The sequence below is a fragment of the Chenopodium quinoa genome, unplaced genomic scaffold (genome assembly GCF_001683475.1).
Source record: "Chenopodium quinoa cultivar QQ74 unplaced genomic scaffold, ASM168347v1, whole genome shotgun sequence".
Lineage (NCBI taxonomy): Eukaryota > Viridiplantae > Streptophyta > Magnoliopsida > Caryophyllales > Amaranthaceae > Chenopodium > Chenopodium quinoa.
The window spans coordinates 414,713-424,589 of record NW_018744020.1 but is presented as its reverse complement, the minus strand read 5'-3'; the positions used below and the strand labels follow the sequence as shown (position 1 = coordinate 424,589).

General features: G+C 35.8%; 1 long non-coding RNA gene across 1 annotated transcript; it reads left to right on the top strand.

Annotated features, from left to right (window-relative positions):
- The first annotated feature begins 3,942 nt into the window (after positions 1–3,942).
- Positions 3,943–4,955, top strand: LOC110690235. Its single transcript, XR_002505044.1, has 2 exons — positions 3,943–4,172; positions 4,726–4,955. It is a non-coding gene; the product is annotated as an uncharacterized LOC110690235 (long non-coding RNA).
- The last annotated feature ends 4,922 nt before the right edge of the window (positions 4,956–9,877 follow it).

The window sequence follows — 9,877 nt, the reverse complement described above, 5'->3', positions numbered from 1 at the left end:
CCACGCATGCTTTATATTCAGCCGCGTTGTTGGTAACGTCGAAATCAAGCTTTATGGAGATTGGAACATGCTCTTCTTTAGGTGATACTAGTAATACTCCAACGCCACATCCCTTTTGGTTTGAGGCTCCGTCGAAGTACAAGGTCCAAGTATCATCTTCAGTGACCATTAAGTATTCATCTGGAAATTCATTGTCGTGTATTGGCGTCGAGTCTTCTATCGGAAAGTCTGCTAGAAAATATGACACCACAGATCCTTTGATAGCTTTTTGTTGCATGAACCTTACATCAAACTGGGCTAAATTGACTATCCATCTCGATATGCGCCCATTGAGTGTGGATTTCTCGAATAGATACTTGAGTGGATCTAATCGGGAGACTACGAAGACTGTATGCACGAGCATGTAATATCTTAACTTGGTTGTGGCCCACACCAAGGCGAGGCACAATTTCTCAAGTGGCGTATAGTGTGCTTCATATTCGAGCATTTTCTTGCTTAGATAGTAGATCGCATTTTCTTTGCCTTCTACTTCTTGTGCTAGCATAGCTCCCATTGTCTCTTTGGTAACTGTTAAGTACAGCCTGAGAGGTATTCCTGGAAGTGCTGGTGCCAATACGGGAGGATTTGCGAGATAGGCTTTGATCTTTTCAAAGGCTTTTTGACACTCATCATCCCATATTACTCGTACATTCTTCTTAAGCTTTTTAAAGATTGGTTCACATATTGTCATTGTAGGGAATATTTCAAGTGCTAACCCCCTAGCTTGAACCCCACTGTGATCATACACTAAAGTACGGTGGCATCTAAAAGGAAAGAAGATAGAGCAAAAGAGTCGCCAACAAGTTTTAGGAACTTGTAAACCGTTCACAGGGTGAAGGTTACACCCCTTAACGATCCAAGAGATCATCAACTCCATAAGGTCTTGAACCAAATAAGGGTTCGGGGATGAAGGTACAAATCCAACCTAAAAGAGATTGAACCTGCCCTAATAATAGGCCTCTACTTTATTCTGATCGTATCCATATGCGCTTTCTGACTAACATGCAATCAATAGGATTAACCCTAAACCTGTTTATCTATGTTGGTTGAATATTAATGCACAAATAAACTATTATTGGCGATCACTTGAATTATAATCATATTAACCCCAACAAGATTATTAATTATCTTATTAAGCGTGATTACAAGTACAAATTCCCTTTAAACATGCATAAAAGGGTGTGATCAAGCAATAACAATAAATATATATCAAGCAACATAATAATAATAATAATAATAATAATAATAATAATAATAATAATAATAATAAAAAATAATTATAATCATAAAATTATAATCATAATAAAAACAAATATAATTAAAATAATCATAATAATAATCAAAACAATAAACATCATAATACCAATTATAATAATCATAATCATAATAATCATGTTAAAGCATAGCAAGATCCTAGGCATGATACTAACAAGATTAATAACAAACCCTAGCATGTCACTAAGCAATAAAATTCAAATCTTTAACCCTAACATGATACTAACGGTCATAAATATTAGGAAGAACATAGAAGACATCGTACTTTTAATCATACTTGATATTAAAGTTACCCTAGACATGATACTAGGAATATCGTAATAACAACCTAAGCATGAACTCTATATCATAACATCAATGAAAACCATTAAAGTACTTACTTTGATGCCACGTACCTCTTTCTAATAACAAAATACACACGTTAATAACTTCAAGGAAAATAATAAACAAACAATTAAATTAAATAATAAAAAGAGAGATTTGGGACCAAACCCTCATAAATTAAACCTTTCACATCTAGGGCGAAGACAACTTCAAATATGGCTAGGTGTTTCTGGATCTAATGAATGCGGAATTTTGTATGAGAAAGCTAGTTTAGAAAAAGAGAGAAAGGGAGAGAGAGCAATCAAGAGAATATTGATGAGAGTTGGTAGATTGTAGATGAATATTGATGAAAACTGGTTATAGGTGAATATTGATGATTCAAGATGAAAACTGGTTATTGATGAAAACTGGTTATCGAAAACGGAGTTTTTAATACGTTATTTATAGAGAAAATCAGCCAAAAAGATAAAATATCCAAAACAGAGTCTGGCGCACGTAAAACAGAGTTGGCGCCAACGCTGGCTGTTGTCGCCAGGCCCCTACACTAGCGCCAAGCGCCAAAGATGGCGCCAGGCGCCAAGCGTAGCGCTAGGCGGCTTACAGCTGGCGTTTGGCGCTGATCTGGAAAATTACGTGTTTTTTTTAAAATCAGATAAAAATTGCCGTACAGGAGGATAAAATCGTATTTTTACTCAAAATGCTCTTTGATTTTAATTAAAACTCCGAAAAGTCAACAAAAGTCAATTTATCAATGCTAATTGAATTAGGAATGAAAAGAACCTTATAGAAGAATCTAGAAAACTAAAACCATTCCTAATTGTATTAGGAATGATAAATCTATATTAGGCCCTCCCCTAGATCATTGGGCCGCACATAAGGCTCAAACCGGGCCCAGTTTAGTAAATTGACCATAACTTCCTCAATATTCATCGGAATTGGGCTTATAATATATCGTTGGAAAGCTCTTGTCAAGCCCCATCCAAATACACTACTATTGGACCCATATCATGGAACAACCAAACTGTATTGGCTATTTTCTTAAAATAAGCTTTCAAAAATAGAGAGAAGAGAAAAGAAATTAAAACTATCCGCAACACTAGACTTTCCACACTTTCACTTCATTCGATTATGATTCGACGTGAAAGGTACTCATCACTGGGTTTGGTTTTGGGGAGACACAAATGGGTGCCTACAGCTGTACATTCCTTTTATTATTATTATGCGCAGGAATTCCGCCACTTACAAGTGGTTATTGATGCTGGCACGATTAGCTCCCGTGTCAGTAACTTCAATTTATTGGGGGAAGTTAGTGGGGAAACCCGTTCGATGCGTAGTCAATATTAAATAAATTATGTAGTGGTCTAGTGAGAAGTTTAATTGAATGTTGTATGCTTGAAAAACAGGAGTAACAAGGTAAGTTGTATGTTGATAGGAAGTTATATGTTAGTATGTTAATTACGCTTATGTACTCAGCTTTGCCGATTGTGTGTTTTGTGTGTTTATTGGTCTTGTCTTTATCTTGGCCCTATGATGACCCATTTTTAATGGAGAGCAGTAGAAACAAGTAGAGAGAAGTTTTTCAGGTGATGAAGCATATTCATGAATGGACATGAGTGAAGAGAGAATCATGCTAATTTCTATAAGTATATGATGTGGTTATCGCTTTAATTATTTATGATATCATTATTATGCATGACCAACGCAAAATGTTTTGAATTTGGTTTGGTTTTAATAAGGGCATATAATGGTTCCAAATTGTAGGTTGATTTTATTTTACTTCGTTTAACTTTGGTTTGACTTTACTTTCGTTGATTAACTTTTTAAGTTGACTTGTTTTGAATGGTTTTTAAATTAGTCTTCCGCTGTGTGTCTTTGATAGTTGCCTTAATTAGCCGTTTTCACGGTGGCGGTAATGTTTTAGATATTCCTATTTAAAGTTTTAAACAGGGCAAAACATGTATTTTAAAAAGGAAGGAATTTCTAGGGTGTTACAAAGTATGTCACGCGTAGAGTTGTGTTGATGCAGGTGCACAATACTAGTAGAAAAATACAAAAAGGCAACCCCCAAAAGGCACCAGTTCAGGCCAAACCGGTGCCAAAAACCTGCGTAAAAATGGGCGGAATTTCAGACCAAGAGCAATGGCACCGGTTCAGCTCAAATCGGTGCCAAAAATACAAAGGGCACCGGTTTGAACCGGTGCCACTAAACCGGTTCATCTATATAATTAAAAAAAAACCCGCCCCATATAAACCCAAATAAAACCCTAAATCTCCCTCACTTCCTCAGCCGCTCCTCCTCTCTTTCTCTATCCTCCTTCTCTTTCTCTCTCCTCCTTCTATCTCTCTTCTCTGTTCGCCTTCTTTCTCCTTCTTGGCCATCAGTTTCCTTCGATCTCATCTCCTTCTCTTTCTCTTTCGTTCTTCCCAGATTATCCTCCCCTTCTCACTCGTTTCCACCACCAAAGGCCACCATCGAAGAGGCGAAGACCACCACCAAGACCAACACCCAAGACCACCAAGAACACCGATTCTAGGTACATGCATGTGTTTTTTGGGTTTTTTTTTCTTTATTTTGAGATTTATAGGTTTAATTAATCGAGTTTTGGGTTTAATTGGATTTTTCTGGGTTTAATTAATCGATTATAAATCGATTTTTGGACTTTAATTCTATTGATCTGGGTTTCATTAATCGATTTAAATCTATTTTCGGATTTTATTTCGATTTTTCTTGGGTTAATTTTTTATTAAAATAATCGTTTTTTGGGCTAATTAATCGAGTTCTGGGTTAATTTTCGATTTTTGTTGGTTAATTAATCGAGTTGTGGGTTATGGCTAGCATTTCAATTTTTCTTGGTTAATTTTCGATTAAAATAATCGTTTTTTGGGTTCATGCATACGTTTTTGGGGTTGTTTTCTGGGTTTTGTTTTTAGATTTTGAATTTTTTTTCGATTTCAAGTTTTTTTTTTCTGTGTTTTTTTGATTTCAATTTTTTCTGGGTTTGAATTTTTTTTCAATTTTTGGGATTAAATTCTGGGTTTTTTGTTCAAAGCTTAATTATATTAATGGATTTTTTTAAATTGGTGCAGGTATGTTATTTAGATCTGAAATCGAAGAAGCAAGATACAAGAATGAATGGGGTTTTTGTTTTTGTTTTTTTTTTATTTATATTGTAATTTTTTTTTAAATTTATATTGTAATTTTTTTTGTATTTATATGTTGTAATCGAAGTATTTATATGTTGTAATTTTTTTTTGATTATGTATTGCAAATTTTCGATGATATTGATGTTGTTTTAATCGATATTCGCTTTATGTTATGTTTTGATGTTTTTATGTATTTTAGTCTATTTAATTTTTAAGTGGAAGAAACAAAAAAAAAATTATATATTGTTTGGCACTTTTGGCACCGGTTAACCGGTGCCAAAAAATGAATCATAAAATTTTTGGCACTTTTTGGCACCGGTTTGAACCGGTGCCTTTTTAAACCCCTTTTTGGCACCCCCCACATTGGAACCGGTTCAAACCGGTGCCTTAAGCCGGGTTTGAACCGGTGCCAAATTCGTTTTTTTCACGTAGTGCAAGTACCATTTTTTTTTTACAAAACTGTGACTACTACTCGAATTTTATTTACTTTATGTTTGATTATTACTGTATATAATTGGATTGGATTTTATTTTGGTTTTTCTCAAATTCAATTGTTTACCATAATTGTTTACTTTATTGTGTTTTTTTATGACCTATCGTATGTTTTTGTTTCGAACACTGCCCATTTATCAGGTCACCCACATCGCCACTAGTTGAATCGTGCATTTTATGCTATAGTATTTTGGATTATGAGTTTAGTACAAATACAATCATGAATCACTACTTTTGGGATGTTCTTAGCTTATTGTGTTATCGATCAAGAAATACAAGACTCTTTGTCTTAATCATTGCTTATGCTCCAAATTTGCCAAAATTGACTAAGGATCAATGTCATCAGTTAAGCCGTTAGAGCAAAGCGGCTCTACTATTTGTAATTTATTTCAGTTGCTAAATATATAGTATTTACTGATTCATTGCTCTAAAAAGTGTACACTGGATTCTTTTAGTTCAATCTCACCATCTCCTAGAAATGCAGGGGACTATTGTGCTAATTAAAAGAAAACACTTAACAACCATAACAACAATTCTGATTTTAGAACTTTTAATTGCCATTTTCACTAATAAGTACTACAGCAAAAAGATGATTCACAACCGGCTGTAAAGAGTCGGAATCTTAAACACAAAGGCAGTTAAATACAAGCAGAAATAAAAGTACAACTACTGAACTTTGATTTTAAAAGCACCAAGGTAGAGGAGAGGGTCAATTGTACAAAGCTTTACCCTTACGGCAGAGAAATTCTATTAAATTCTATAACTTCCATTCTTTAAATACAGCAGAAAGGGTCTTACAAAATAACTAAAAGCATCTAATCTTTGCAATGGCAACTAGACCACGGCTAATTCTGCCTCTTTTAGGAGAAGAGAAAACGAATAATCCAAATGGATCCAGCTCCTAATTTTGCTGATACTAGTAATTTCTTTCTTAGAAGCCTTTTGCAAGGAAAAAACAACAGGAGCCTTCTCCAAGCAATGAAGCTAAGAAGTGTTCCACAGAATAAAAGAAATCATTAGAATAGCTTATTCGTGCAAGCCGCAATGGGGTGAAAGGAAGGGGGTAGAAATATCAACGACAATTAATCACAAGAAGGCAAGGTAGTAAGCTGATAAGTGGTTTATTTGACCACTTATTATGGTGATTTTAACTTGGTTTTGCTATCCTTTCCCCTCTTTATAACCCGTTTTTAATTATAAAAGTTGTGTCTCGGCCTCGCGCCCTCTTTGTTTGTGTTTGTCCATGTTTTGCGGGTGCTATGACTCACTTTGACAAGAAATCAAAGCTCGGAATGGAGTTTAAGACATGATGGAAAAGAAAGGAGAGCCCGCTCCTAGTGAAGCGGGCGTACACCTCTCCAGGAGTGGGCGCTCCATTGTGATCAAGACATTCTGCCCAAATCCAAATCTGTGAGGAGCGAGCGTCCATCCTAGCTGGAGCGGGCGCTCCTAGCTGCTTCGCTATAATCTACCTTAAGGTGAAGCAGGGAGGAGCGGGCGTGCACCCTCCATGGAGCGGGCGCTCCTCCCCTTCAAGCTTGATTCTGCTATATGCTGAGGAACAGATGAGCGGGCGCACATCACTCAGGAGCGGGCGCTCCTCACTGGAAATCCGTTTTATTTTGACGGATTAACCTATGTAATTTGGGGAGTATAAATACTTCCCCTTTAGTTCATTTGTGAATTAGACAACAATAGCATAGTTTTTAGCAACTCCTCTTTGTTTGAAACAATCCACTTTGGTAATTTAGTTTAGTTTTCATCAAATTAATCATTGTAATAGTGAATTTCAAGAGATATTCTCAAGGTTTGGCACTTTGTTATCAACATTTGAAGCTTCACCTTCTTCTACTTAATTTCTGATTTTATTTGGTATTTTGCATGTTACTTGAATCCTTTTAGTTCTTGATGATTTGTTGTTGGATGATAGTTTATTCAATTGTTAACCAATTTCCCTAATTATTGAAGTAGTTAGAACCCTAATACTTGTTTGCATGTTGATTAATATGAGTTGTGAGCAGTCTTCTTGCTAGGGGTTGGGTGAAGCTCAACCTTTTGGGTTAGTTATGCAAATGTGGGAGAAGTATTGATGTTTGTATTGCAATTAAATTGATTGTATGAGATTGCTTGTTAGTTTTTCATGATAAGATTAGCTACTCTTGACTTGGGAGCTTGATAGCATGATATGCTTAGTTTGACATGGAAATGTGAATTGAGTATGTTATTACTTATTGCAATTTGATTATGTATCTTCTATTGCAAAACTGATGAAGAATCTAATTTTGGTAGTGTGAGTTGTTTTCTAATTGCATGAGGTTGATTTTACATATAGTCCTTGCTATACCTTGTCTATTTTACTCCTTGTTTGCCTAATTGTCTTGGTTGAGTGGATTCCATTCCCTAGTGTTTTTAATCCATTGAATTAGAACCATAATTTGTTTGTCTACTTGACGAACCCCAATTCACCATAGACTTCGAATTAGCTAAGTGTTAATATCTTTAGCAACCATATCCCGTTCCTTATGGACTGAACTCTTACTTATCATTGAGTGTGGAATGTGCGACCGTTCTAACGCCCATCATAAGCCTAAGTAATAAAATCATAAAATAACTGAATTACTATTAGACGACAAAATATTACTTAAGGTGACATTGTTAATGACCATGTCACATACTCTTATATTTTCAATTGTTATTAATTCCTCATCCCTAATTACCTTCAAATTTTAATTTATTATTGTTTTTTTTATTACGATGGATAGACACCATCGGTAATACTTTACCGATAGTTCAGCCATCGGTAAAACAAATAAGTTCCGACAGTTACTTTAGCCATCGGAAATTATCAATAATACCGATGAATTGTGGTGGCCGTCGGTGATTGCCATCGGTGAATAGCGTTTTTCTAGTAGTGAAACCACAAATTCAAACTACCACACCAAAACACCTACAGTGTCACCTCCAGGTTGACCACTAATACCCTGACCACCATCACCACCACCACTCTACCGCCACCACCACCGCCACGTTTTTTTATTCTAATCAATGTGCGACATAATGCATTTATTATGGAAGCATTGGGCAGTAAAAGAAGAAGCATTATTACAAATAGTTATATTAGTGTCGGAAATAGCTATTAGTAATTTATCACCAAAAAATTTTATAGACCATTTGTTGTAGATGTCTTTTCCATGGTACGAACATTTGTGAGAGATGTCCTATAGCCACCCAACCACCACCACCCCCCGCATCCCCACCCACACACTCAGCTTCAACATGCCGGCACCGTAACCCACCACCACCCCAAACCAGCCTCAACCCCGACCACCGGAACCCACCTTCCTCCCTAGCCCCAACCACCAGAACCCATCCCCCTCCCATTCTCGCACCCTTAAACTGTCCAAAAAAAACCCTAAATTCTAAAACGACCACAAAATTGGTCGCAATCGGCGGTTTTTGGGGTTGAGAGGCATAAACAAGCCGACTTCAACTATTAGAGGCTCAAATCATGCTCATTTTTTGGGGAAGGGGCTACAATTTGGCGCAGGTTGGTCGTTAAGGTTGCGGGAAAGGGAGAGGGTGGGTTTCAGTGGGGCTGGGTTAGGTTGGGGGAGGAGTACCGGCGATGGGGAGAAGGCCAGCGCTGCGCTAGGTGAGGACGCAGAGCAGGGAGGCGATGGTGGCGCTGGGTAGTTTTAGGTCTTTTTATTTAATTTTTGTTTTACCATACACAAAGCGACACGTGGCATGCATTGTGGACCCAATTAACAGATTCTTGGACGAAAATTGTTAAGTGGTGGTAAAATCAATTTTTTTTAAAAAAAAATTTGGTGTTATTTTATTATTTTTTTTTTTGGGGGGGGGGGGGTTAAGGTGTTAAAAACCATTTTCAAGTTTTTTGGGGCGTTAAACTACACAAAAGCCTATTTTCAACAATGATAATCTGCATGGAATTACAAGTGTGGAAGGATGGAACTACTCTTTTTTTTTTTTTGAACGGGAACTACTCATATTTATAGTTCTTGCTCACATCTTTTCTTTTTTAATTAGTTATTTGCATCACTTACCTTTTATGTGTTTTTTTTTATATATATTTTTATTTGCATCACTTATACGTAGTATATAGTAACTTTATAGTGTATTTTATCATGTCTCTTTCTTACTTTAAACGCCACTCAAATTAATTTATCATTTCTCTCACACATACTTTCACTTTTATGGTCCCTATATTACTTTTATTATGATAAATTATTCATCCACTCACGTCAATACATCAATATCAATATCAATCAATCAATATATATTATTAAAACTCATGGCAAGACATGCTGTTTTGCCACGTGTCACCAAGTTTTCCATTTGGCATATGACGTGTCGCCAACTCATACCATATCATTAATGATTGAAAAACGTCATGCATTAATTAACCTTCATGTATTTATGTTTAGTTTAATTGATAAACTCTTCATATGCATATAACAATTTCCCTTAACATGTAACTCCTTAATAATTACACAATAATAAAGTTTGTACAAAAATTAAACATTACACTATTTTTATTTTGTGCATTAATTCATAAAATTGTAATTATAGAGTAAAAGAT